This window comes from Trachemys scripta, chromosome 10, assembly GCF_013100865.1.
Source record: "Trachemys scripta elegans isolate TJP31775 chromosome 10, CAS_Tse_1.0, whole genome shotgun sequence".
Lineage (NCBI taxonomy): Eukaryota > Metazoa > Chordata > Testudines > Emydidae > Trachemys > Trachemys scripta.
The window spans coordinates 28,501,827-28,528,542 of record NC_048307.1 but is presented as its reverse complement, the minus strand read 5'-3'; the positions used below and the strand labels follow the sequence as shown (position 1 = coordinate 28,528,542).

The 26,716-nt window shown below is 38.9% G+C and overlaps 1 protein-coding gene across 19 annotated transcripts in view; it reads left to right on the top strand.

The window, feature by feature from the left end:
• The window catches only part of RBFOX1 (RNA binding fox-1 homolog 1), a 1,522,779-nt gene that overhangs the window by 42,607 nt on the left and 1,453,456 nt on the right, over window positions 1-26,716 (top strand). Inside the window, exon 1 of one of the 19 annotated variants that reach the window (XM_034784129.1) lies at window positions 20,770-20,972. The exons of the other annotated variants lie outside the window; for them this stretch is intronic. The gene's annotated coding sequence lies outside the window, so the exon portion shown is untranslated. Of the gene's footprint in view, window positions 1-20,769; window positions 20,973-26,716 lie in introns of those variants that run through there. 19 annotated transcript variants of the gene reach the window in all.

Here is a 26,716-nt window from a genome sequence, read left to right as displayed (position 1 = left end):
ATACTGGAGAAGGTGAACAAAACAATGACAGAGTTGGAGAAATGGAGATTCCTTTCTGGAAAAGAAGCAGTTTGAGGTATTTTGTTGATGAAGCAGAAGGATGAGCTTAAGTTAAATTTAAAATAGCAAGTTAAGTAGGAGGCTTTTCTATCATAGAATCTTAAAAAGGGGCAGACTAAGGCATAGGCACTACAGACCCATGCCTGGGGTCCCAGCTTCTGGGTTCATGAGAGTACATCATAATTTCAGCGTACAAAAAAGTGTGTCTAGTCCTCACGGTTGTGATAAAAGATTGAAAACCTGAATTGAGTATAGCCAATGGAATGGTGTCTGCCTGAGTCTGCAGAGTGCCTGAACTAATGGCTCTAACACAAATGAACTCCCACATTCATCTGTATGGAGTATTAACTACAGACTCTCTGCCCTTGGAGCACATGGGGGGTGGGCAGCAGCACCACCCCAAAATGGGGACTTTGGGAAGGAATGAAAGAGAGCAGCAGGTCTAGCCTACCTGCCCAAGCAGATACACCCAAGTTGCGAAGTACTGGGGGGACTCCTGCTTGTTACTTTAGCCATTGTAGGTTCACTGCTGCCATCTCTCATTGTTCCCATAAGGAAAAGAGGACCCCTTGCTGCCCTCCCTGCTTCTGATCATTGGCCCCTCTCTCACCTAAATGGAAGGGATGAGGCCACTGCATGTGGCAAAGCTGTTGTGGGCCCTTTGTCATACTGTGCCTAGAGCCCCAGATTTCTTAACTTCTCACCAATCATGTTGGTGAGATTGCCTTAACTTCTCATCAACATGGTTGGATTATGTACCTCTAAAATAATCCAGATAATGTAGAGTGAAAGTGTAATATAAGATATATGAATTTCTTTGTTTTGCGCAAGGTCCCATATTCTCTCACACCTGAATAACCTCTATTATGTTCAATTTGGAGTACTTTCAATAACTAACCTATAACAATGTTAGAAATGTGTCATTGCCATCTGGTAATTGTTTTTTAGCCAACTTCATAGTCCAAAGAATGTACATTTTGTAACTGAAGTTGACTTAAAGATCATTTTTCACCACTTAAAGGGCATTTAACGATAAGTTCAAATAGAAAAAAAGTGCTTAAAGAACATCATAACTTGATGAATAGAATAAATATTATTTGTTATGCAGTAGGTATAAAATTATAATGATTTCCCCCTATGTTTACTGATGAAGGGCATTCTGGCTCTCTGGGGGGTTGATTCTTCAAATTTGAGACACAAATGATTGCGTGCTATATTTGCCCACTATATTTGTTGCCTTGGCAACAAACACTGTGCTGGAGCTGCACAAAACAGAAGTTTAATTGGCAGATTCACCCTCTGGACAGTAAACAAACATTGTTTCTTGTCATTATGTAAAGACAATGTTTTCAAATATGTACAGTAAATCATTTTCTGTTGTATATCATATTCATTTCTTCTTAAATGCCTTTTGGTGAGATCCTCTGCAACAGAGGATCTTGATCCCTTATCTCTTTAAGCAAATTTAGAATAACTTCTATTATTCTCTAGCTCAGACTACTGGATAAATCAGGGAACTGGATACATGCATGGTGGTTAAGTCCATTAATGGCGTCCCTAGCCTCTGTTTGTCAGAGGATGATGGCAGGAGAAAGATCACTTGATCATTGCCTGTTAGGTTCACTCCCGCTGGGGCACCTGGCATTGGCCACTGTCGGTAGACAGGATACTGGGCTGGATGGACCTTTGGTCTGACCCGGTACGGCCGTTCTTATGTTCTTATGTACTATCTAATTTCTTCCAAATGTCTGGATAATAATTTTCATTTTATCTATATTTTTGGTCTTTCTATTTTAAGTAAAATTTGGTTTGGAGTTGAACTTGAGGAGTTGCAGGTTGAATCTCCCTTTTAGTTTTATTACAGTGTATAATTGGACCTAGATTTGAACTGTTCCAGAGTTTTGATGCAGACCCATGTCTAATACTCCTAGTACTTAAACAGTGTTTTGCATCTTCTTGAATTTATTCATCAGGAACTTCCAATGTTTCTTATATTTCCCAAGAAGCCTACTTTCCTGCTAGGAAAGATTGAGACGTAGGTTAGAGTCCAATTTACAGTGGAGAATAAAAGAATCTTTTAATAACTAGATCTCTAGTAGATGAGCCATCAAGTTAGAGTATGTTTTTAAAGTGCTGGAAAAGATGACTCTGGGGTACTAAGCTTTGAAGTTTGGTCTTCAGTTCCACAGAAAACACATGACCCGTATAGAGAACTCCATCAGAGCCAGGAACAACCAAGATTCTTGTCCCAAGCTCGGCGTCCTAAGGCATGGTGCATTGCTCAGTGACAATACGAGACTTCAGAGTAGGCTTTAAAAAATAAGACTACCTTTTGAATCTCATACAAGCAGTGCTGGACTGGTGTGGAAGGTCCCAGAGAAGTCAACCCTCCAGAAAAGGCCTGCTGTGTTTTGGAGAACACAGGTTCTAGCAGAGCCTCTGTGTGGGGTAAGGAATGAAATTTGTTCAAGCTGGTGTGTGTGTCTGTGTGTACATGTATACATAATATTATAAATTCTTTGCTTTCAAAATATTAGAAGGAAAGTTTAAAAAAATCCTCACGTGAATCATAGCTTATTTTAATTGTCAATCATAGCTTATTTTAAGAGAGAGACTTGCATATTGATTGTATTAGATTGAGTTTGCATGGACAAATTTGATTAGAGATGGGCCTGAACCAAAACACCCATGGTGAGATTCTGTACTATGCCTCAAAGTGCATAGAAGTGACAGTCCAAGAGCAGGGGGGATTATGGTGACTTTGAATTGCCTTTGTGCCCGCCAATTCCTGGACTGCTCTGTGGCTCCTGGCATAATTTAGACAGCCCTTGGAATCTGTGTAAGTTAGGACAGACTTCTGTGGCTACCCAGTGGCCTGCAACAGTGCCCATAATCTCTGCAGTGGTATGTGCTGTGTTCCTACCCTGACCCCTTCCATCAGCATACCCTCTGTGCTAGGACTTGTGAAGGAGTCTTTGGAGGGCAGTTTTATTGCTGTCTCCTGCAGTGCTGGTGCCTGTCTCTCTCCCCTCCCCCCTCACCAGCTGTGACCATGACTTCTTAGAGAACTTTTACACTGCTCTGACCTTTTCACATGGTGCTCTTTGAAGTGTCCCAATTTCATGCCTTGGACTTCTCTACCTTAATTATCATGCTTTTTATCATAATTTAAAAAAGGAATCCTCATTGGCATATTAAAAACTACCAGTCCTATGCATGTTCCCTGATACTCCTCCCATAATCCTTTACGGGTATGTCTGCATTGAAACTGGGAGGTACAATTCCCAGTCCAGGTAGACACGCTCATGCTAGCCCAGCTTAAGCTAACGCACTAACAGTAGCAATGTGAACTTTGTGGTACTAGTGGCATCTTAGGCTAGTCACCCAAATTTAGACCTAGGGGGTTGGGCAGGCTACCCTGAGCTCGCACTAGTACTGCAATGTCTCTACTGCTATTTTTAGCACTCTATCTCAAACTGAGCTAGTATGAATGTGCCTCCCTGCAGCAGGTTTAAAACAAATAAAATGAAGTTCTTCTTCACGCAGCGCACAGTCAACTTGTGGAACTTCTTACCTGAGGAGGTTGTGAAGGCTAGGACTATAACAGAGTTTAAAAGAGAACTGGATAAATTTATGGTGGTTAAGTCCATTAATGGCTATTAGCCAGGACGGGTAAGGAATGGTGTCCCTAGCCTCTGTCTGTCAGAGGGTGGAGATGGATGGCAGGAGAGAGATCACTTGATCATTGCCTGTTAGGTTTACTCTCTCTGGGGCGCCTGGCATTGGCCACTGTCGGTAGACAGGATACTGGGCTAGATGGACCTTTGGTCTGACCCGATATGGCCTTTCTTATGTTCTTAACTGTTGAGCCTCCTGCCCATTTCTACTTTTCCCACCAATATTTTGGAAGTGAGGGATTTTAACTGAATGAGTACGAGAACTAACAAAATCAACCTTTTAAAATTGTTTATCATATATAAACAACTGAGGAAAAACTAATCCTAAAAACCTTCAAATTCTCTAGCAGATGTTTACTGTTTACTGTAATGTAATGTTTCCTGTTTTCTTCTCTGCTCAGTCTTCTTGTTTGTATAAATTGTGCCTATAAAGCTGTACTTAACTTTGCTGCTGAAAACCAGTGTGTTAATAGTGCAGTTTTGATGATGTTTTATAGTGTGCCCTTTTTAATTAAGTGAAAAATTATTGTATTTCATCCATGTGAAGTTGCATATTCTAGAAAAGATGAGGGCTTTCAGCCAAAAAGGGAGCAAAATAGATTTACACCTTTGCCACAGATGCTTCCTTGAAAAAGGAGGTGTAAGTTTTAATATTTCAAAGTACACAAAACTCAACATGTATGCAGTTAGTTTTTTTTCTCCTCACTCTCCATTTCCCTTTCTCTTCCACTAATTTTAGAGACACTGATTAGACTTGATCCTGCTCCCAACAACCATTGACTTAAATGATGTTGGATCAGGCCCTTTGTGAGAAAGCAAGACATGATTACTTGATGAGACCTGCAGTGCATCTCATCCCTCTCTTCATCTCACTCAATATTAGAAGTTAGGCCGCAGTTGCTGATGAAAACATAGGCACAGTTGGAATATCAATGTGGTGTTGAGGGCACACAGTTAATGAGCCAGTCTCTGCTACTTCCAACAGATGGGAGATATGCAGGGGAAAGCTATTACATTTTCACCGTTTATTTTTTCCTATAATGGAAAATAGATTGAGTTTGCATGGACAAATTTGATTAGAGATGGGCCTGAACCAAAACACCCATGGTGCGATTCTGTACTATGCCTCAAAGTGCATAGAAGTGACAGTCCAGGAGCAGGGGGGATTATGGTGACTTTGAATTGCCTTTGTGCCTGCCAATTCCTGGACTGCTCTGTGGCCCCTGGCATAATTTAGACAACCCTTGGAATCTATCTAAGTTAGGACAGACTTCCGTGGCTACACAGTGGCCTGCAACAGTGCACATAATCTCTGTAGTGGTATGTGCTGTGGTCCTACCCTGACCCCTTCCCTCAGCATGCCCTCTGTGCTAGGACTTGTGAAGGAGTCTTTGGAGGGCAGTTTTATTGCTGTCTCCTGCAGTGCTGGTGCCTGTCTCTCTCCCCTTCCTTCCTCCCCTCCCCCAGCTGTGACCATGACTTCTTAGAGAACTTTTACACTGCTCTGACCTTTTCACATGGTGCTCTTTGAAGTGTCCCAATTTCATGCCTTGGATTCCTCTACCTTAATTATCATGCTTTTTATCATAATTTAAAAAAGGAATCCTCATTGGCATATTAAAAACTACCAGTCCTATGCATGTTCCCTGATACTCCTCCCATAATCCTTTACGGGTATGTCTGCATTGAAACTGGGAGGTACAATTCCCAGTCCAGGTAGACACGCTCATGCTAGCCCAGCTTAAGCTAACGCACTAACAGTAGCAATGTGAACTTTGTGGTACTAGCGGCATCTCAGGCTAGTCACCCAAATTTAGATCTAGAGGGTTGGGCAGGCTACCCTGAGCTCGCACTAGTACTGCAATGTTTATACTGCTATTTTTAGCACTCTATCTCAAACTGAGCTAGTATGAGTATGCCTCCCTGCACTGGGAATTAGTTATCCGCTGTAGATGTAGACATAAGGATAAGGGTGAAGCTGTGGATGTGGTATACCTAGACTTTAGTAAGGCATTTGATACGGTCTCGCATGATATTCTTATCGATAAACTAGGCAAATACAAATTAGATGGGGCTACTATAAGGTGGGTGCATAACTGGCTGGATAACCGTACTCAGAGAGTTGTTATTAATGGTTCCCAATCCTGCTGGAAAGGCGTAACGAGTGGGTACCGCAGGGGTCTGTTTTGGGACCGGCTCTGTTCAATATCTTCATCAACGACTTAGATATTGGCATAGAAAGTACGCTTATTAAGTTTGCGGATGATACCAAAGTGGGAGGGATTGCAACTACTTTGGAGGACAGGGTCATAATTCAAAATGATCTGGACAAATTGGAGAAATGGTCTGAGTTAAACAGGATGAAGTTTAACAAAGACAAATGCAAAGTGCTCCACTTAGGAAGGAAAAATCAATTTCACACATACAGAATGGGAAAAGACTGTCTAGGAAGGAGTACGGCAGAAAGGGATCTAGGGGTTATAGTGGACCACAAGCTAAATATGAGTCAACAGTGTGATGCTGTTGCAAAAAAAGCAAACATGATTCTGGGATGCATTAACAGGTGTGTTGTGAGCAAGACACGAGAAGTCATTCTTCCGCTCTACTCTGCTCTGGTTAGGCCTCAGCTGGAGTATTGTGTCCAGTTCTGGGCGCTGCATTTTAAAAAAGATGTGGAGAAATTGGAAAGGGTCCAAAGAAGAGCAACAAGAATGATTAAAGGTCTTGAGAACATGACCTATGAAGGAAGGCTGAAAGAACTGGGTTTGTTTAGTTTGGAAAAGAGAAGACTGAGAGGGGACATGATAGCAGTTTTCAGGTATCTAAAAGGGTGTCATAAGGAGGAGGGAGAGAACTTGTTCACCTTAGCCTCTAAGGATAGAACCAGAAACAATGGGTTTAAACTGCAGCAAGGGAGGTCTAGGTTGGACATTAGGAAAAAGTTCCTAACTGTCAGGGTGGTTAAACACTGGAACAAATTGCCTAGGGAGGTTGTGGAATCTCCGTCTCTGGAGATATTTAAGAGTAGGTTAGATAAATGTCTATTAGGGATGGTCTAGGCAGTATTTGGTCCTGCCATGCGGGCAGGGGACTGGACTCGATGACCTCTCGAGGTCCCTTCCAGTCCTATAATCTAAGAATCTATGAATAACATAAGCTAGTTTGGCCCGGTATTTCTGACATTCAAAGGCTGTAATATTGCACAGCACAAAATAAGCAAGTTTTTTAGAAAGTTTACATGTGCACCCATACAAGAAATCACTAATTAAAAAAAGTTAAGGCTGTAATATAACAAAATTGAAATGTTAAATGGTGTGCTAATTTAAAAAAAAGGACTAGTTTCGGATTGTTTTACCCACATTAAGTAGTAATTTACTCAGTGAGTTATCCTATTAAAATGAGTAGGTCTTTTCAACAAATATGTTGAAATTCAACATAAGTAAGCATATCAGAGTCCAGCCCTTATTTATCTTTTAAATAAAAAATCTGCTACAATTAAAACATTAAAATAACTTCTCCAAGGATGGAGAATTATTTCCGGGATTACATTAAGGTATGGCTGAAAGTAATGGGATGAAATTAGGCAAGGGGAAAATCTAGGCTGCATAAAAGGAAAAGTCTGTCTAATAGTCCACAGAGTGGTAAAATCCCAATTGCTTGGGACCTTACAAAACAAAGTGAACCAAATACTAAATAATGTGCTGCAGAGAGCCATCATCCATTGGGAGGAATATTGACTTCATAACCTCACAGGTTTTTTTTCTTCTCAAAATTCCATAATTCTTCGATTTGTAAATTTTCATTAACTTAATCTAAATATTTAAATATTAATAGGATTTCAAATCATTCACTTTTAATCACTTTAATCACAAAGGGCATGCTTCTAAAGGGATGTTGTAAAATACTGTGCTAATATATTGATTAAAGTAGTAGTAAGTTAGTCATGCTAATAGTAAGAGTATTTAACAATGAGGCTACCATTTCACATGCTGTTTCCTTTCAGAGTGTAATGGGGCATGCTCCATCTCCATCCTCCGATGCCCCCAGAAACCTTTCAGATACTCCACTAAGTGGCAACTTGGTGTGAATTTATTTACATTTCCTTTCCCAGCACCAGTCCAGACTTATGCAGCAAAATATTTTCAGTGCTTTTTGCCCTTTCCCACAGGGCCATGGAGGAATGGAATTCTCCTTTCCTCAAGATCTTGGAACGTACTGGACCCAGATAGCCCAGGTCATCCCCCCTCACTTCCTTTATATCCCTCAGCTGCTGGGTAGTTGGTTCATCAGCTCTCCCACACCGATAAGCTAATTAGCTGCATATTCTTCCACCAGTCTTGTCTAGGGGAGCTGATTGATGTCTAAGTGATCAAGATGCTGATTCAAGGGATGCTGCAGCAAGGGCAAGTGAGGCAGGATGGCTATAGCCTTCAGGATATGTGGGTTCAATTCTTGGCTCCGCCACTGACTTTCTTTGTTTGTTCGACTCTGAGCATGTCACTTCATTGTTTTCGTTTCCCCATCTGTACTAGGGAGGAGAAAAATCCTTCCTTTGTCCATCTTTAAAAGTTCTCTGCTCAGTGGTCCTCTTCTGGATCCCTGATTTTGAACCTGAAACCCTCACTTCCGTCCCTACTTTTTCATTAGTTGTCCCTTGGAATTGCTTGAGCCCTAGATTCAGTAGCTCCCCCCCTTTAGTTGGGGGAGAGGCCTTCAGATGTGGGCGGGTGCACCTTCCTGGGACTTCAATAAGTGTGTGCTTGCACTCTGTCACAAGCAGGTAATATAATTTCAAAGAGTTTCATGATCTTGAGCCTTGCAAACTCCCATTATGTGGGAGATGTATGGTAAAATCCCTGTTCCCTGCCTCCAAAACCATGAAAATAACATTCTTTAATATTTTATATTATTTCTCTGAATACATTTGTCCACTTTAGAAGTTTAATTATCAAATCAACTCCCTTCAATGGCCAAAATAATTTAATTTTATTGTCATTGCAGGTTTTTCAGATTTTATTTCAGACCATCTGCTTTATAATGCAACAGTTTTAAAAGGCTGAGATTACAGAAGATGATTTCCTTGATTATTTTTAATTAAAATGTTGTTTTCTTATTGACTTAATTCTTTGGTTACAGTCACAGTATCCAGTGAAATCAATAGTGTAATTGCAGATGTACTAAGTTCTAACTTGGAAGGATCAGGTGGAGAAGGAAGCTAACTTCCAACAGTAAAATGTAACTCAAATATGATTGTAATGAGTCCCTCTCCCCCACCCCCCAAATACCAAGGAATTTGTGTGCCACACACTACTATGTAATAAATAGTTGTGTGGATCCTGTAGAGTTTGGCTCACAGTGCTGTATGAAATTTATTTCAATTTATTATCACATATTACTAAGCTTCTATCCAAACATCTCTGGTATGTTGTAACATTTGAAATCTCCAACATCAAAGTTCAACAGTACTAATAAAGTAACAAAATGGACCCACCTCTCAGTTAGTCTCCAACCTCTCTTGGTTACAGGTATTTTCAAGGAAGTTTCAGTTGTCTCCTTTCTATCTTTACCCTTCCTTTTCCTTCTAGACTTGTAAAGCACACTGGGATCCCAGTTCACTCTGTAGTTTGTTTTAAGGCATCACGCAGTTCATGGAATTTGTTTTTTCAGATTACTTTTTTAAAAACATAGGAAATTCACTACAAAAATCAACAGTAAAAGAATGTTAAGGTTCTACAGTCATTCACTCAACTGCCAAAATGAGACTGACATACAATCTTAATTTGGCCCCTTGGAGTTATGATACAGTTACTAATTAGATGTTGACATATTATTTGTTCTATGGGGTCTTGTCTCATTCAGTGTACAGAATGCACAATGAATAAGGCAGAAGGTTGTAAGAAAAGAAGGGATATTTCTGGTGGTTAAGGCACTTGACTGGAACACAGGAGTTCTGGATTCTATTCCTGGATGTGCCACAGCTTTTCTCTGTGAACTTGGGCAAGTCTCTCTCTCATAATGCATACACACAAGGGAGTTGAATTAAAGCTATTTGGCAACCTTCATTCTGGACTTTTTCTAATTTCTGGGTACTTCATTTTGGAACCTTGACATTCTTTGAACACAGTTTATTGTGTGTAATTTAGTGTATATATAGTAGAGTAGAGCTGGAGATGCCAATCAGGATTGGGGCCCTCATTATATAGTAGCCACCATACAAACAATAAGGAAGGCATGTTCCCTGCCACAAGGAGCTCAAGATATATACTTAAAGTGCTATTTCTGATAACTCCCAATTCAGTAAAACACTTAAGCACACAGTCAGACTTTAAGCTTAGGTGCTGTATTAAATATGTATCTGAATCAAGCCCATAAACAGTAAGATGTAAAAGCATGTGTGTGTTCTACAGGTATTTGGAAAAAATTGATTCAGCATCTTGGGGACATACCAGCAAAGTGTTACTGTCTGCTACTAGGCATATGTTACTCAAAGTACTATTTTCAGAAATTAATCATAGAGCAGTTGTTCATCAATTTTACTATGGATCTGAAGGTCCATTTTAATATTAATTTTGATAGTTCAGTACTTCTATGATACAGGAAGAGAGAGAGTTTGTATATTTTATTTTTCTATGACTTTTCTTGCATCCTAATGCTTTCAGAATTCCTGATATTATAAGATATTGCTCTCATTTGCATAACGTTTGTGTCGCTTGATACAGCTTGAAAGAGAATCTAAAAGCTTTTTAAAAAAATATTTGTCCCACCTATAATAAAGGTCTAAGTGCTGCTTAAGCATCTGATACTTCTCTTGATAAGAGAAAAAAGCAGGTAAATCTGATTTATGTTGCCTATACACCCAATGACCAATGCCTTACCAGTTTTTTTTTAAATTTCAAATTAAAGGAATAAAAACCTTAATATCTCTTTAAAAAAAAAAGATACCATTCAGAAAGCTGTTAAATCATCATAAATGAAGCTGGCATTGTGTCAATGACTTTAAGCCAGAATCTGCACCTGTTATATTGTGCAAGCAGAGAGAATCTGCATTTTTGCCTTCACTGCATAATATCAATGTGAATCCTGTGGAACAATCAGTAAATATTGAAAGCATAGATTGACACGTCAAGAAATTAGGCTATATATTATACCGGTGCAAACTTATAATACAGCTGTATGCTGTTTTAACTTTAAATGGCTGAATAACCACTATGTATAGCTGAACAGTCAGGAGAGACATCTTGGAAATTGTTTTTACATGTTGACTGAAAATTTAATACTTACAAAATTCATCAATTGAATATAGGCCTGTTAGTCTACCTTTAGACCCAGATAAATATTTCACATTAACTCTTAAATCAAGTTTCAATCAAATAACATTTTTTGGTAGATTATACAACCTTAAAAATATGGTAAATATTTGAGTTCAAGTCACAAGTCTGAATCCGGGTAAAGTCAATATTGACCAAAAGATGCCACCATCAGACAGCAATTTGGATGCTTAAGCGAAGTAAATTAGGTCTTAGTCCAGGTTCTAGCAAACTGACACAAAAAACCACCCTCCTAATTGCTACTCACTATCCCTACTTGTTGTTTCTATTGAAAGGACACAACTGCCTGGAGACTGCTGTACAGGCTCACACTAATGCATATCCCCCTCCATTTTAGGAAATGGGTGTATTGTCAGGGCATAGTGGGGATGTTTGCACCACTGCTGCTAACACTATGTCTTTTCTATGAATAAACTGACTTCATTTTCAATTGCTGTTTATCTGTCACCTTTCATGGAAGCTTTACATTAATTTTAAAAATAATTAACCCCAGTGTCCTGGCCAAATTCCAACTCTGCAATTACATTCTGCATACTTAAAATACCCCCTGTAGTTACAATTGGATAAGTTATTGTGACAGGTGATTGTGCATTTTTGAGTTCGTACATTTTCTGTGTAGCTTCATACTGATATGAGATTTGTTGTAATGTAATGCTGAAAGTATCCTGCACTGGAAAAGCTCACTGATAATGGCATTCTGTTAGCATGTCAAAGGAAATTGCTTTACTGAAGATGCTTTCCCAAACAACATTTGGGGAAGAAAGTGTTTCAGCTAACTTGCTCCTTTCTTAGCATCAAAATTATTTTTTGAGGCAATGGCTAAGGAGGTGTGTCTAGTAAGTGTGTGTGTGTGTATATATAAGATTAATCTTTGGTCTATATAATGACAAAACAAACTTGGACCTTGCTGTAAAAATGCAAAACTGAACCCTAACTATGGACCTGTGACTGGAATCTCCATAATACATTTTTTTTTTTAAAGTAGGACAATGGTGATGCCATCTGCTAAACATAGTGCTTAGGATGCACAAATAGCATTGAGTGATTCTGGAAATAATATTTAAGAGAAAAACTGGCACCAAATAAAAACTAGTCATGACAGAAAAACTAAACAAATGAGACAAAAAAAATCAATTATTAAAAATCTGTCTTTCCTGTGGTGTTTGTTTGAATACAGAAAATTCACCTGCCATCAAACCATAGCACCCACACAAGTTTTGGCAATTTATCTCCGTACCAATCCACACTGCCTCTTTTCAGACTAATAAGATTAAAGTTTTCAAAAGCCCAACTGTGTTACAGTGGCTGTTAAGTCACCCTTGTGTTGATTTTGATTCAATTTCAAGAATTCAGTTTGAATTTGCTCTTTAAGGGTCTCAAATACCTTTTCCATTTATTTCACTTGCTAAGCCAGTAGTCCATCAGCCTTGTTACTCCAACCCCCCGCCTCCTCCCTACCAATAACTGTTTTATTCATAATAACCTATTCTGTTTCTAATGTCTGATTTATAACCCTTTTCTAGGCCATGGTAAGATCTTTCAAAACTCCAGCATAAGGCAAATTGTATTTGTTCAATTACGTGTAGGGTGGATCTTAGTATAGGCACACATGGGCCTTATATAGATGGTTTTTTTTGTTTTGCTTTGTTTTTTTACTAGCAATGTCCTTTAGGACCACATGTGTGCCCTATGCTTCCTTGTGCTTCCATATGAGGTCCTAAATTGTGAAGCGGCTATGACTCTTGCTCAGTTTCATCTTGCACCCGGTCGCAGAGAAACAGAACCTTACAAAAAAAACCAGGAGTACTAGTGGCACCTTAGAGACTAACAAATTTATTAGAGCATAAGCTTTCGTGGGCTACAGCCCACTTCTTCGGATGCATCCGAAGAAGTGGGCTGTAGCCCACGAAAGCTTATGCTCTAATAAATTTGTTAGTCTCTAAGGTGCCACTAGTACTCCTGGTTTTGCGGATACAGACTAACACGGCTGCTACTCTAGAACCTTACAAGTCTCCCACTGCTAATTCTTAGTTAAGGCTAAACTTCAATATCTTTTGGAAACCATGAGGTCCACTTCTCATCATCTGTTTTGACCTCCATGGATTGTTCACCAATGTCTGGACTGAATTTCTCCATTTAGATCCCCTCCCCATTTAGAGGGCTTCCTCGATGGCAACTCAAAACCTGTGGGCTTCAAGCCCTGTCCCCTCCTGTGATGGCTTAATCCCCTTGAAAAACGGACACAGCAGGTGTTTAGTTTGCCTTCCTCTCAACCCTGAGATGTAAGGCTGAAACTCCATCTTCTGGAAACATTCATGAAGGTCTCCACAGACTTGAAGGGGATCAGCTCTAGTATCCTATTAATGGAAAAGGCGCATCACCTAGGGCCTCACTGAGTAGACATGTGACACCTAAGACAACTGCAGAGAAGATGGAGCAAAGAAAAGACCTAGCACCAACATTTGACACCTGTACCAACATTGATACTGGACTGAAGTTGACTTCTGACTTACCATTGAGGCTGACACCTACACCTCAGTTGTTGAAGTCAAGCCCTGAAAAGGGCTGCTCAGAGGATTGGGACAGAAGCTCAAGAAGTGCCCTTCATAAGGATAGGCATATCAAAGTCTACAATGAAAAGACTTCCAAGCCCTACCCAGCATCAAGGGATGGGGAGAAGGAGCAGCCAGAGATGCAGCAGACTGCACTGGTCCCACCCCCAGCTACTCACCACTAGGCATCAATCCCAGCTTCAGGGGATGAGGCTCAGGAAGAATCAGGTCTATCGTAACTGAGACACCAGTGCAATGTCCAGTACCGAAAGCTCCTTACACATCAGCGCCACCGATAGCGAAGGTCTGTTGCTCATAACCCTCACCAGGGCATGCGTTCTTCCCATCAATGAACAGGGAACCTTCACTCTGAAGTCTGCAGATAGTGCTGTTAAGAGATCTATGGGCTTCTCCTACAAGCACTGGCCTTTCAAGACTGGCACTGGTTCTGCCAATACCTGTGAGTAATCCATATTCAGATGGTGAGCCACGAGGGCCGTATTAGGGTCCACCTTCAAAACTGTCAAGGAGCTGCTTTACACCATTGAGGAAGAGAGAGAGGTATTTCCCTGCAGCATCCCTGGCCTGACTTCTGACCGCAGAATAGCAAGAGGAGCTTGGTGCAGGACTGAACAACACCAGTGTCCTGTCTTATCATGTAAAATCCTCTCCTTGTTGTCACGGGAGAAAATGGTATTCTTGGCACTGGTACTAGTTGACTTGAACGCATTGTATGAGCTTCTTGTGCAGATTGCCAAGACTGTGGAGATTTGAGACCTTGATCATCTAGAAGTCTGACAAGCAGCTGAAAAACTTGTCAGTTTCTGCTCCAGGAAGGATTGCACTCCTCATTAATGAGGGACTGCTAGACCTGGCCAAAACCTTATGGCAAAAGCCAGCTCCTATAACACCACTATAAGAAATAGGCTGAGATGCTCACCTGAAACATGTTCATATGCAAGGAATGTTGTCTCAGGATGACTTGAGAGTACACATATATGTCCTTGAGTTGAGGGCCATCAGTCTAGTCTGTATAGCATCCCTGCCTATTCTCTGCAACTCCATGGTGCAAATCTTGACAGACAATATGTCTGTGATGGGTGTCCTATATAAACAAGCAAGGGGATGCTCAATCATCCCCTTTTTGCTTGGGGAATCAAGTTTTCGGAGTGGTGTCATCAACACTTTGTGATTCCACTCCCTCAACGCCTTCCCACCAGGTCATTACTAATCTTGGGGTCTTCCTGAGAAAAAATATGCTAACCAATCTTTAGAGATTGCTGCAAAGATCCACCCTAGAACCAATGGGGGTCTCGACCATAAACACATTTGCCACAGATAACACTGAATATCTCAAATCACAATTAAAAAAAAAATCAAAGTGGAAAGAGAGCAGCACAGCACAAAGTAGTATTAAAATGTCCCACCAACCAGGATATTGATTCTCTTATCATTTACACCAGCATAAACCTGGAGTAATTCCACTGAAATCAGTGGAGGTACACCAATATACAACGGGCATGAGAGAAGAATCAGGCCCAAGTCCTTCAGGACATCAGGTAAGCCCCATTGGAGAAATCATAAGCATTGCTTACATAATGGAAACATATTATTATTATTACTATGCCTTTTTTTCCTGTTGCCATATTTCTGTTGCCACGGTAACTGATCATGAATTGTTCATAGTAAGTGACCTTGCCTTTGCTTTTATATATGCCAAGAGTTATTGTGCAGAGGTTATTTATAGAATTACAGAGGTGATTGTGACTCTCTGAAGACATGCAGGTTTTGGTCTGCTTCATTGTTTTGTCGAATGAAAGGTTAAAAACATCAGATAGGAAAAATGTTAACACTTCTTTAACTACAGAAATATCTTGATGTTACTCAGAAATGGAAAATTACAATTAATAATAATAATAATTCATAAAGCAGTTGGATGAAAACTTGCCAACTAACATTGCTCTCTGCAATGTTCTTAATGCATATTTTTCTCTATTGGACATATAATCTATGCTCTCGCTCTGTCTGATTTGGTCTTGTGTGCTTGATGTTTTCAGACAATAGTGAAAGAACTTTGTTAAATTTGCTGGCTAACAGTGCAGAATGCACAGCTAATATTTATTTTAACAGATTTAACTTTCTCAACTGTCCTACATATGAGCTCTTCTTACATGTTCCAGCTTCCTTTTTGTTTTTACATTCTGAAATGACGGACAGTGAAGTAAAACCAAGCAAATTTCTATAGGCGTATCATAAGCGACAATCCAGGAACAAGGAAAATCAGCCTAACAAGAAAAATCAATATTAATAAAAACTAAATGAGGAAAGGCATATTACATTAAGAAACACTTTTAAGAAAAGGCCTCTAAATTTGGAAGTGCATGCTTGTGCACACAATTGATAGGTAGAAAAACCTAAATTTGCTTAAATTAATAGCATTTCCCTGAATAAAATGGATAGTTTTCTAGTCAAGTATGTGAAAATATCTTATGTGATTGCCAGTTGAGTTTGCAAATTCTTTGTTTTCTGCAGAGTGCAAAATTGGAAGTCATATTGAGGTGTTTCAGGGGGGGAAAAAAAACCGATCAGGTGTATGATGTAATATGCAAATATCCAAGAAAGCCTTGACACGTACAAACTATGAAACTAAAACATAACACAAAAAGTATTCCTGGATTTGTTTTTCTGAGAGAATCATGGCTTCAGACTTTTATTACAACACTTAGTATTTAAGCAACTGGTAAATAGGCTGTATCAAATGCAGAAGAATGTATAGGTAGTCAGCTAGGCAATTCATGTGGAGGAACATCTCCGTATCCAAAAGAGGCTTTGTGACATTACCCAGGGTACAATCTGGACTGTGTCCCCTCACTTCTCCAACCTGGGGTGCCTTTTATTCTGCTTTGCTGTGAGAGCAACCACTCCTGGTTGGGTCACATGCAGCCTCCGGCATATAAAATCACTCCCAGGTATGCTGTATGAGTGCTATAGCCAGCCACTCATGAATAACACTACAGGACAACACTAGCAAACTCCGAGTCCTAGACTTGTCCCCCAGAAATGTGCGTCTTGTACAGCCCAGCATCCTCCTGAACAATGCATGCTCATATAAAGTGGCATATATTAATAGAAAATTATATACACAAATCTTGTTCCAAATGGAGTTTCCCAAACACTTCAATCCAAAAGTACTGGTTTAGATAAAACAACTAAACAAATTGATTAACTACAGAAAGAGAGATTTTTAAGTGGCTACAAGTAATGAGGCATATAAATCCGAATTGGTTACAAAGAAATAAAAGGTAAAATGCAACTAACACCTACTAGCACTATTAATCCTTTGATATATTTGAAAATCCAGGCATCCAGCAGAAGGGCACCATGCTTTTTACAGACAATAGTTGCAGAAGCAAGTTTTATAATTAACTTGGTGATTTTAGAATTTGTTTTGTGCCTTTCCCATGACCTACTCATGACAAGATATATGCATGAAAAGTTGAAATGAATCTATAATTGGTAAATGAGTATTAGCATGGTATTGACTCCATTGATATAAGTTATGATTCCAAACTTTTAAATGTGTAATTCATGTAAGTTCAAACTAACCAAACAAAAACAAACAGATTTGTCCTGTGAGTCTTGCACATTGAAGAAGGAGATAAGTATGAGTTTGCTTTGTGGATTTAATGACGTAGTGCAACATTTATGTATTTAGACAAGGGGTAGGGAGAGTTAATGTTAAGGGACTGGCGAGCAGTGTCATTTTGAAGCCACATTTATTAATCATTTACAATATTTCTTATTGTTACTAGATGCAATGTCATAGGAACATTATAAAGGGCCCAATTCATTCTAGCCTTAAACAGCATAGTAACTTAGTCTCAATGTAGTCCCACTGGATTTAATTCACCATTCTATTTACTCCAGTTTTATGACAATGTAACTTCAGTGGTTTAGAGGCAGTTTAAATACTGTTCAGGCAACTTGAGTAACAAAATAATAAGAGTAAGGTTGGGCTAAACCATTAGTCATACATTTTTACTTTTAATTGTCTATTTTTCTAACTGATGTCATAGTGGGTAATCTTAATCTCAATGTACTGTACTTTGTCCCCTTCTGGAGAAAGAAGTTTTCTAATGCAAGATTTGATTTCTCTTCCTTTGAGCTTAGTAATGTGGTCAGAAAATACTGTTATTTTTTTCCCCCTGACCTTTTATTGAAATATTCAGATGAGAAGATATTCAGCTGTTTTCATTGCTTTTCTGAATAAATTGTTGGACCTGGTATTGGCCACTGTCAGAAGACGGGATACTGGTCTAAATGGACCTTTGGTCTGACCCAGTGTGGCCGTCCTTATGTTCTTATCATAGCTTTTGCTTTCCTAATTTGAATCAGGGAATAATGGTAAACTGTCCAGCAATCTGAATAATGGAGAGTAATAGTAGTACATTTTATAAAATGTTTAGTAGACTCAGTAGAGGCTTGAGTTACATACTAACATCTATAGTTTCCACAATACATTTAATAATGTTGTCAGTGAGTAGTTGGTGAACATTTCCACTGCCTTTTAACCATACTCAACCCCCACCAGCAAGTACAGGAAATTTGCCTATGCAATGTAATTTCATTGTGGTAAGACTAGCACCACTGGAGCAACTGAAACTGTATGAGTTTAGCAATTTCAGTGATGTCTCCAAACAAATGGGACAGACTTTTCACAAATGAAGGTGAAGGTTTCCTCAAATTCCATTATGGTACAGAATTCTTGATTCTCCATTTAAACCATTCAACTGTGAACTGTTATATTATCAGCGGAATGTTAATGTGTTTTGTGAAAATGTGATCGGTACACCCAAGTACACAAGACACAGCATAGAAAGGGGGTCTAAGCAGCAGGCTGTAACTATATTAAGTAATTATAATCAAATCAGTGGGGGTTTAAGAGTTCCTGTAGCTCTACCATGCAATGAAAAGGTCAGGATCAGAAAGAGTGTTAGCTGTAAACCGCAATCAAGTGAGTGGGAAGCCAAGCCTTCCCAATCAATCCAGCCCAGCGGTTGAGAATCCAACTACTTTCCTTTCATGCTACAGGAGAAGGGCACTGACAAGGAGAGCCCCAACTTGAATGAGATATGACTTCCTCTACTTTGGCCAAGCAAATGAATGCCCCCCAGCAACCTGTTGAGCCCTCTAGTTTACCTCAGGATCAAGTGTCTTCCATGAATACTAGCATCTCCCTGCTGATGAACCCAGGCCTCTGGAGTGCTATGAGAAGATGAAATCCACAGGGCATCAGCCAGTTTTGCCATGTGGGAAAATCCTTTCCTAACCTTAGAAGGTCATCTGGCCATGAGCTGTCAAGTCTAAAGGTGCTGCGGCTCAGTTCTGGCAAGACCTGGCACAGATGAAGCACTGCTCCTAACCAAGATGTAGCATGATGGTCACTGGCTGTAGTTTTACCATATATAATCTCACAATTTCCTCTGCTTCTTGTCAAGCTTGAAAAAACATGTATTCATATAAAGTATAAAAATCATCCTGTCATTGATTTGCTTGGAACTTGAAACAATCGTACTTGCTAATGGCAGAAAATAGCCAAGATTTGCTTATGAGGAAATGTATTTCTGCTTCCCTTCAAACTCCCCATGGCCTTCCAGGAAGATTTAAAAGGGAGAAATCTTTACAAACAAATTTTTAACCCCCACACAGACATGTCCCTTTTTCAAACGCTCCTTTCCTGAGATGCCTACAAAAAAAACTTGACAATGATTAGGCAGCTGATGTGCTGAGATACCTGCCTACCATGATGTTCAATACTGTCTCACTGTTTTCTTGTGCTCCCCTGCCTGTCCTCACACTGGAGGAGGGACTTGAACCTATGTCTGACCACCAGGTGAGAGTCCTAATCACAAATCTTTAGACCATTCTTGGGTGGGTCTCAATGTTTTCTGTTGAAGCTGTTCCAGCCACAGAAAGACAATGTGACTGACTGACTGAAGCCCAAAGCAGGGATTTGAACCTGGATCTCTCCCATCCCAAGTGAGTGCCTTACTCAGTTGGCTATTACATATAAGGGTGGGGTACCAGCCTGTCATTCTCTGGTTTTGTGCCTGACTTCCCTTGTGAATCTAACCTGATTTTGTTTGTTTTTGATAATGTCAAAATGGTTTTGTTTTGACACTTCTGATGCTTTTTTCTTGTTTCAACTGACTCAATTTGCTAAAATCGACACAAATTTGCAGCATGTTTCATTTGACCTGTGTCTAGGGAAGAGAAGATACTTTCGGTTGAAAATTTTTACCCTGCTCTGGTATCCAAGTATTGTTCCTGGCTTATGTGTGTGTGGTAAGCTCCTTGGGTCAAGGACTGTCTCTTTATTCGGGGTTAGTACGGGACCTAGCACAATGGAGTCCTGGTCCATGATTGGGATTCCTAGACATTACTGCAATACAAAAGTATGGGTGAATCCATATGTCCCCATAACGAAAGTCAGCATTTCTAATATTAACATCCCAGTAAAAAGGGCAAACGGGCAGGAAACATGTCTTCCTGAACATGGAGCATGGAAGCAAGAATGGATTGTGCAAAAGACCTTTTGTACCCACTATTCTTTTTCCATTTAATAGTTCATCTGAGGCTAAACTGAGCAACCAACCTAGTTAATAGTAGTCTGTAATCTTCACTAGTCTCTAACATTCGTAAATAAACTTGCAAAAAAATTTTCAGTTCTGATTTGAAGGTCCTGATCCTGAAGGTTTACATATGTATGTAGAGTTTCTCATGTGCGTATTTGCAAGATCTGGTGCTCAGATGTCTGGCAAACGCCACAGCAGATGTCTGTGAGTAGCTGACATTGATGTAAGAAAATAAATGCATGCCAAATGAGTTCTGTATGGATTACTAAAACTGACCTAGAAATATTCAGAGTGAGAGCTTTAAGGTCTTGAATCAAGTGATCTAGGAATGTGGGGTGGTTCTGGTTTTGGTTTTTCCCCTATGTGGAATGAATACATTTTGGATACTTCAGATATGAGGCACTGAGACAGGATATGGGTTCATGACTATGCATAAAGACATGAAAAAAATAGAGGACTGTACAGTTTTAAATTACATGTGGTTCCTTTTAAAATGCACAACAGAATTCTTAGACTGCCGAATACAAATGAGATACAGTCACTAATTTAAGAACTGCTTTCCATTTGGATTAGAGCCCAGGTCAGTTAATAAAGGAGGAGAGCTTGCTCCAAAATGAACAGTAGTTAAAGCAATTAGGAAAGAAATGTTACTTAACCTGCCTGTGTCAGATTGGACGTCCATGGATGAACATTTATTGGGAATATGTGATTAAAAACAAGGTACTTACAACTTATAAAATGTCCATGTGGTCCAGAAAAGGGATGTGAGAACATGCATCAGATTAAATAGATACGCATGTATAGATCAGGCAATGCTGATTTTAGACAATACAAAAATGGGTTTGATTTTGTATAAAATACATCATATGATTTAAACCTACAGATACAAACTTGACTGGGGGTCCTGAAAAGTTATTTATGCACTCAAGTTTATTCACTTAAATCTTTATTATGCTATATATTAATAGTGGCTTGGAGCTTTTGAACTCTGTGCTAATTTAAGTTTAAGTGCTTATTCTATTTCTACTTTTTTTCCTTTGATTAATTGCTATTAATGTAATTTATTATATGTTAAATTATAGATTAATTTGTAGATCTGCTGGTAACAAAGCCATGAAGTGTCATTCTTTTTATATATGATCTAGATCTATTTTATCTTTTGTCCACTGCCAAATTATCTTATATTATGTATCTCCCTGCCCCCATGTGAAAAATATTAGATATAAAATTATATGAGAGAGTTTTGAGAAGTGAAATTCACATGAGCGGTTTAGAATTACTGCTCTGAATAAAAGTTGTTTGATATATGTAATCCAGATTGCTTCAAAGAATGCTAGTTACATTTCACAATTCCTACTGTGCATTAATTCTTAAATATTTTTTTGCTTCCATTTCAGTCACAGTTTATCATTTTTATATACTTGGCACAGATCATAAATTTCCTTCAAGTCTATATATCTATCTCAATTCTGCTTTTTTTCAGAATCTGTCTTCACAGTGCTTGCCTATTGGGGTATATCTAGAGTTCAAAGTTCTGCAATTAATATTTCAATTCCTAAATAGACTTGGTCTCAAGTATCTTACTTCACCCTGCACACAGTATCTTGCCCTTTGGATAGAAGGCATAGGGCATATAATCTTGTGGGCTGCTCTAAGGCAGTGCTTTCTCAGATTAGCTCTCCCTTCTTGAATTTAGAAAGGTAACAGGTAGCTGGTTTTAAACAGATGATTTTTCAGTTTCAAGAGGTCTTCAACGTAGCACACTGAGTCAGGTTTTGTTTTGAATTCAATGTATATATGTTAGCTCAAGAACAAACCATTTTATTACAGTGGCATGCAGACTATGGCCCCACAGAAGAAGAGTAAAAGTAAAACAGATACATAGTGTATATAAAACAGGCCTTGTGCCTTCCCCAAAGAATCCGGGAGACTTTCAAGAATGGATGCGTTATTATGGACAGTGCATGATCACAACATTTTTCCATCTAGAAGGTTTCGGAAGTGACTGCATATTGAGATGAAAAGTATGAAGTAGGGAGTTAAAAATAAGATGTTATAGAACTCTGTTCATTGGGGAGTGTGAGGTTTGGCTGCATCAGCAAGGGAAAGACATCCCTGTAGTCCTGCCAGCATGGAGAGGATTGGTTCACTACTCCGTTCTGATTTATTTTTCCCTCATCAGTTTTATATAAGGATAGGACAGGGCTTGGGCAGAGACTGGTGGCCCTTAGTTCCCACTCTTTTGGCCTGACTTGCCCATTCATGGGCAATGAAAGTAACTCTTTTACCCAATATCCTCTGCACTTGGTTGTTTAATCTCGTAATAATACTGCACTCTCTCCCTGTCTTTTGCTCCCAACTTAGTGTGCGCCTTAGTCTTGTACAGGGAAAAAGAGGGAAATGGGAAGACATCTTGTACCTTTCACCCATTGCAGACCCTTGCATGGCTGGCCACTTTCTAGACCTCACTATTTAAACAATAACCAGAAGACTTACAGTGCAATCACCTTCTCTTTTTCCAGACACATTAGCTTTTTTAAAATTTTCTGGTGCTTAATTTATTGCCAACTATTAAAAAAAAGTTGTGCTCTTATTCACTCTAATGCTAAAAGATCTCAATCCTTCTGTTTTTACTCTCATAATAACCAGTAAACTGAACATTAGTAATCTTCTATAAGGCAGGAACCTAGTTGATGCTGTTAATTCAAATTCCAGCCGCAATATTATAAATAGGAAGTGAGGCTTTGAGCACATGTCCTCCCAGACGTCTGAAGAAGTACACAGTATTTTTTTAGTTTATCAGACCACTGGATGACACTGCTTTTCCACTCTGATAAAGCTATAAGTGTATGTGGAGAAGAATAAAATTTAACCTTTATATGAGATGGTCATTGAATGCCACAATTAGACATTTCTGATTGTGTCAGACAGTCATGAAGCCTTGCATGATATTGCATTCAAACTCTGCTTGACCATATCGGTGCAGACTTTAGTAGAATTGTATTGTGCAAATGAAAACTGACTTGGCCCATTATCTAACGTCTGAACTATTTTTCCATTTAATCCTCATTTCCTGTTTCACTCAGTTGTATCTTCAGAACAAATAGTTCAGATATATGTCGGAAGGGAAAACATATGGCTGATCTAGCCAGTAAAACTTTCTTGACCTATCTGACAAATTATTCCAGATAAAGGGGAGGGAGGAATGCTCCTTTTTCTAGTCTGATTTTAACTAGACCATGAACTTAAAAAATGATTGCATCTGTAATCGCTGGGTTTATCATTTCTGTCTTATGGCAGGCAAATAATTTTGCAAATCTTTCCATTTGTTAATTACACTGCAGTATACAGTAATATGGGTGGCACAAGAGACAATTGACATCACAGAATTGGTGGTAGTGGTGATTATTTATAAATATTGTAATAGCATAGAAGCCCTGCATAGGGAAATGGTTAATAAAATCTGGAGCTGTAAAAGATCGGCAGAACATCTTTCTCTAAAATAATTATTCACATTTTATTGCACCAAGGGTTGCTTTTGGGTCAGCAAACATGGATTGGCTTATTCCTGGCATGTTCTTAGAAGTTTCAAATTTCTATTCTCTTCATAATTTGTGTTTTGATTCTTAATGCAATTTCTTAAATAAGTTCTTCTAAATAAAAATGTCTCACTCATGAAAATGGTCATAGTTGCCATCCCAAATTACAAAAAGTTCATCTTTGTAATGTGTTTCATAGTTTTAAACAAAGTTGCATCCCTGTAGAGAGAATTTTTGAGAACTTGCACATTTAGGTCCTGATCCCACAGTCTTTACTTAGGCAAGATTCCATTGTTTAAATGGAAATTTTGCTTAGCAACCTTAAAGAGGAGTTGAGAAGGTGCTTTAAAAAGACAAGTCAGAAAATGTCCTTATTAGATTTCTAAAAGTTGCTTATTGCTTTCTTTCATTTTGTAATGATTTTACATGTCCAATGTATACATATTTACATGGTAACCTCATCAAATTGGTGCAGAAGTTCTTTTAAACCAAAATTTCACACCCATCAATGCCAAAAATAGAAAGCTCTATAACGCTGCTTAATTCCCATTAGTCCATTTATCAGATTTGAATAGTAGCACAAGTGACAGGTTTTTCACAAGGTGCATCATCATCATCAAACTCTTCTAAGAAAGAACAGGATACTGAAGAATTGAAATATCATGCTATGTACACACATTAGCTATCATGCTATGTACACACACATCTATCTCCCCTTGTAAGTATGCTCACACTTCTTATCAAACTGTCTGTACTGGGCTATCTTGATTATCACTTCAAAAGTTTTTTTTTTCTCTTAATTAATTGGCCTCTCAGAGTTGGTAAGACAACTCCCACCTGTTTATGCTCTCTGTATGTGTGTATATATATTTCCTCAATATATGTTCCATTCTATATGCATCCGAAGAAGTGGGCTGTAGTCCACGAAAGCTTATGCTCTAATAAATTTGTTAGTCTCTAAGGTGCCACAAGTACTCCTGTTCTTCTTTTTACATTAGCTAGAATTAAGAATATGAAATTGTGCTTGCAGGGGAAAACAGTAGAGAAACCAGTCTTCTATCTTGAATTTGCATTAGCGTGGAGGATGTTGGAGTAATGTGTTTGCTTTAAAAAAAAAAAAAAAAGAACCCATGTCTGACCACCAGGTGAGAGTTTGCTCAGGTGATTTCAAAGTGACTAAATGTACTCCACTTGGTACACTAGAGAGAGAGGGACTGCAGGCCATGTGTCTTTAAAATCCAGTGTAATATCTGTGTCTTGAGCTGACTATTTTTATAATAATTTGGTCTCTGATTCCCTAAAAAAAGAACAGGAGTACTTGAGGCACCTTAGAGAGTAACAAATTTATTTGAGCATAAGCTTTCGTGGGCTATAGCCCACTTCATTGGATGCATAGAATGGAACATATAGTGAGGAGATATGTATACATACAGAGAACATGAAAAGATGGGAGTTGCCCAACCAACTCTAAGAGGCTAATTAATTAAGATGAACTGTTGTCAGCAGGAGAAAAAAAACTTAGCCCATTTAAGACAGTTTGACAAGAAGCTGTGAGGATACTTAACATGGGGGAAATAGATTCAGTGTGTGTAATGGCTCAGCCATTCCCAGTCTCTATTTAAGCCTAAGCTTTGGGGATTGATGGGTACATAACCCTTGCTTCCTCTGCCCTAGCTACTTTCTTCTAAAGACAAATTTCATATTCAAATAGTACCTCTCAGGAAAGAGTGTTAGAGGTCCCAATGGGTACAGTAGATTCAAAAGTATGCCTGAGATAGATCCTCTTTGTCTTCCCTACTGTTGGACCAATTGAGCCATCATCTTGCAAGCATGTCAGTATTTTTGTTTTACTCACAAGCATGCTCTCATTGAAATTAGTAAAGTATGTGCATACATTTTTGCAGGATCAGGGCTTGGAATTTTGTTAAGCAATGAAATTGAACAAATCTCTCCTCCCTTCCACCCCTGGTGCTTAACATAATAAACTATTGTCTGTAAAACCTCTCTGTCTCTCTCCAAACCCTTTCCTTGTCTCAGGTACATGAGCAAGGAATTCAGATTTTGATATTACCATAAGGATTTACTCTTTCTTCCCCCACCCCTTGAGTATTTACAATAAGAATCTGCAGTCTTCTTGATTGTATTTCATGGGTTGTTGTTTTTTTTCCCAAGGAGTGGAAAAAAGCTAAACTAGTTTTATAAGAATTGTCAGTGTTTTTACATGATACCATGAAATGGCTCCAGGAACAGTATTTGGCCGAGGACATAGCAATCTTCAAGGCAGTTACCTAAGTTGTTTAATACTGTAGAAAGTCAAATTAAAGGTTTGTTTCATTTAGCTTATGTAGCTGGATAGGATCAAACAAAATGCCCTACGTGCACATGCCAATCTATGTGAAATGGCTTTTTGATCATCTTCATGCATATCTAAACGACACCTCCAGCTTCTTTACAGGAGCCCAGCTTATTTGTCTTTTATCATAATGGTTCATTAGCCCCCTAAGCTTTTTCTCTTTTAAAAGAGCTGCAGTTAATTTCCCATCTCTTACATTTTGCACTGAATCATTCCAACTCCTAAAAGTCGTGGGGGAGAGAATAAGTAGGAAGTAGCGGGAAGGAGGGTTATTCCCCCTGGATATATAATTTTTCATTCTTAGCATGGTTCATTTGAGTATCATAGAGGTCTTGCCCCTCTATGCAAGTTCACATAATTTATCTTTTTCTACCACCTTTAAGAAAATGACTTAATTGTGTTAGAGATGATGATTGGGTCCATAATTTTATCATACCTCTCTCCTTCTGATTATTCCTGAAGTGTATCCCTATACTTTGGTATATTCACTTTTTGTTTTAAGGTTACATCTTACAATATTTTTATTGTTTATTATAGATTGTACAGCACTTCAGAACATTAGGATGTCATTC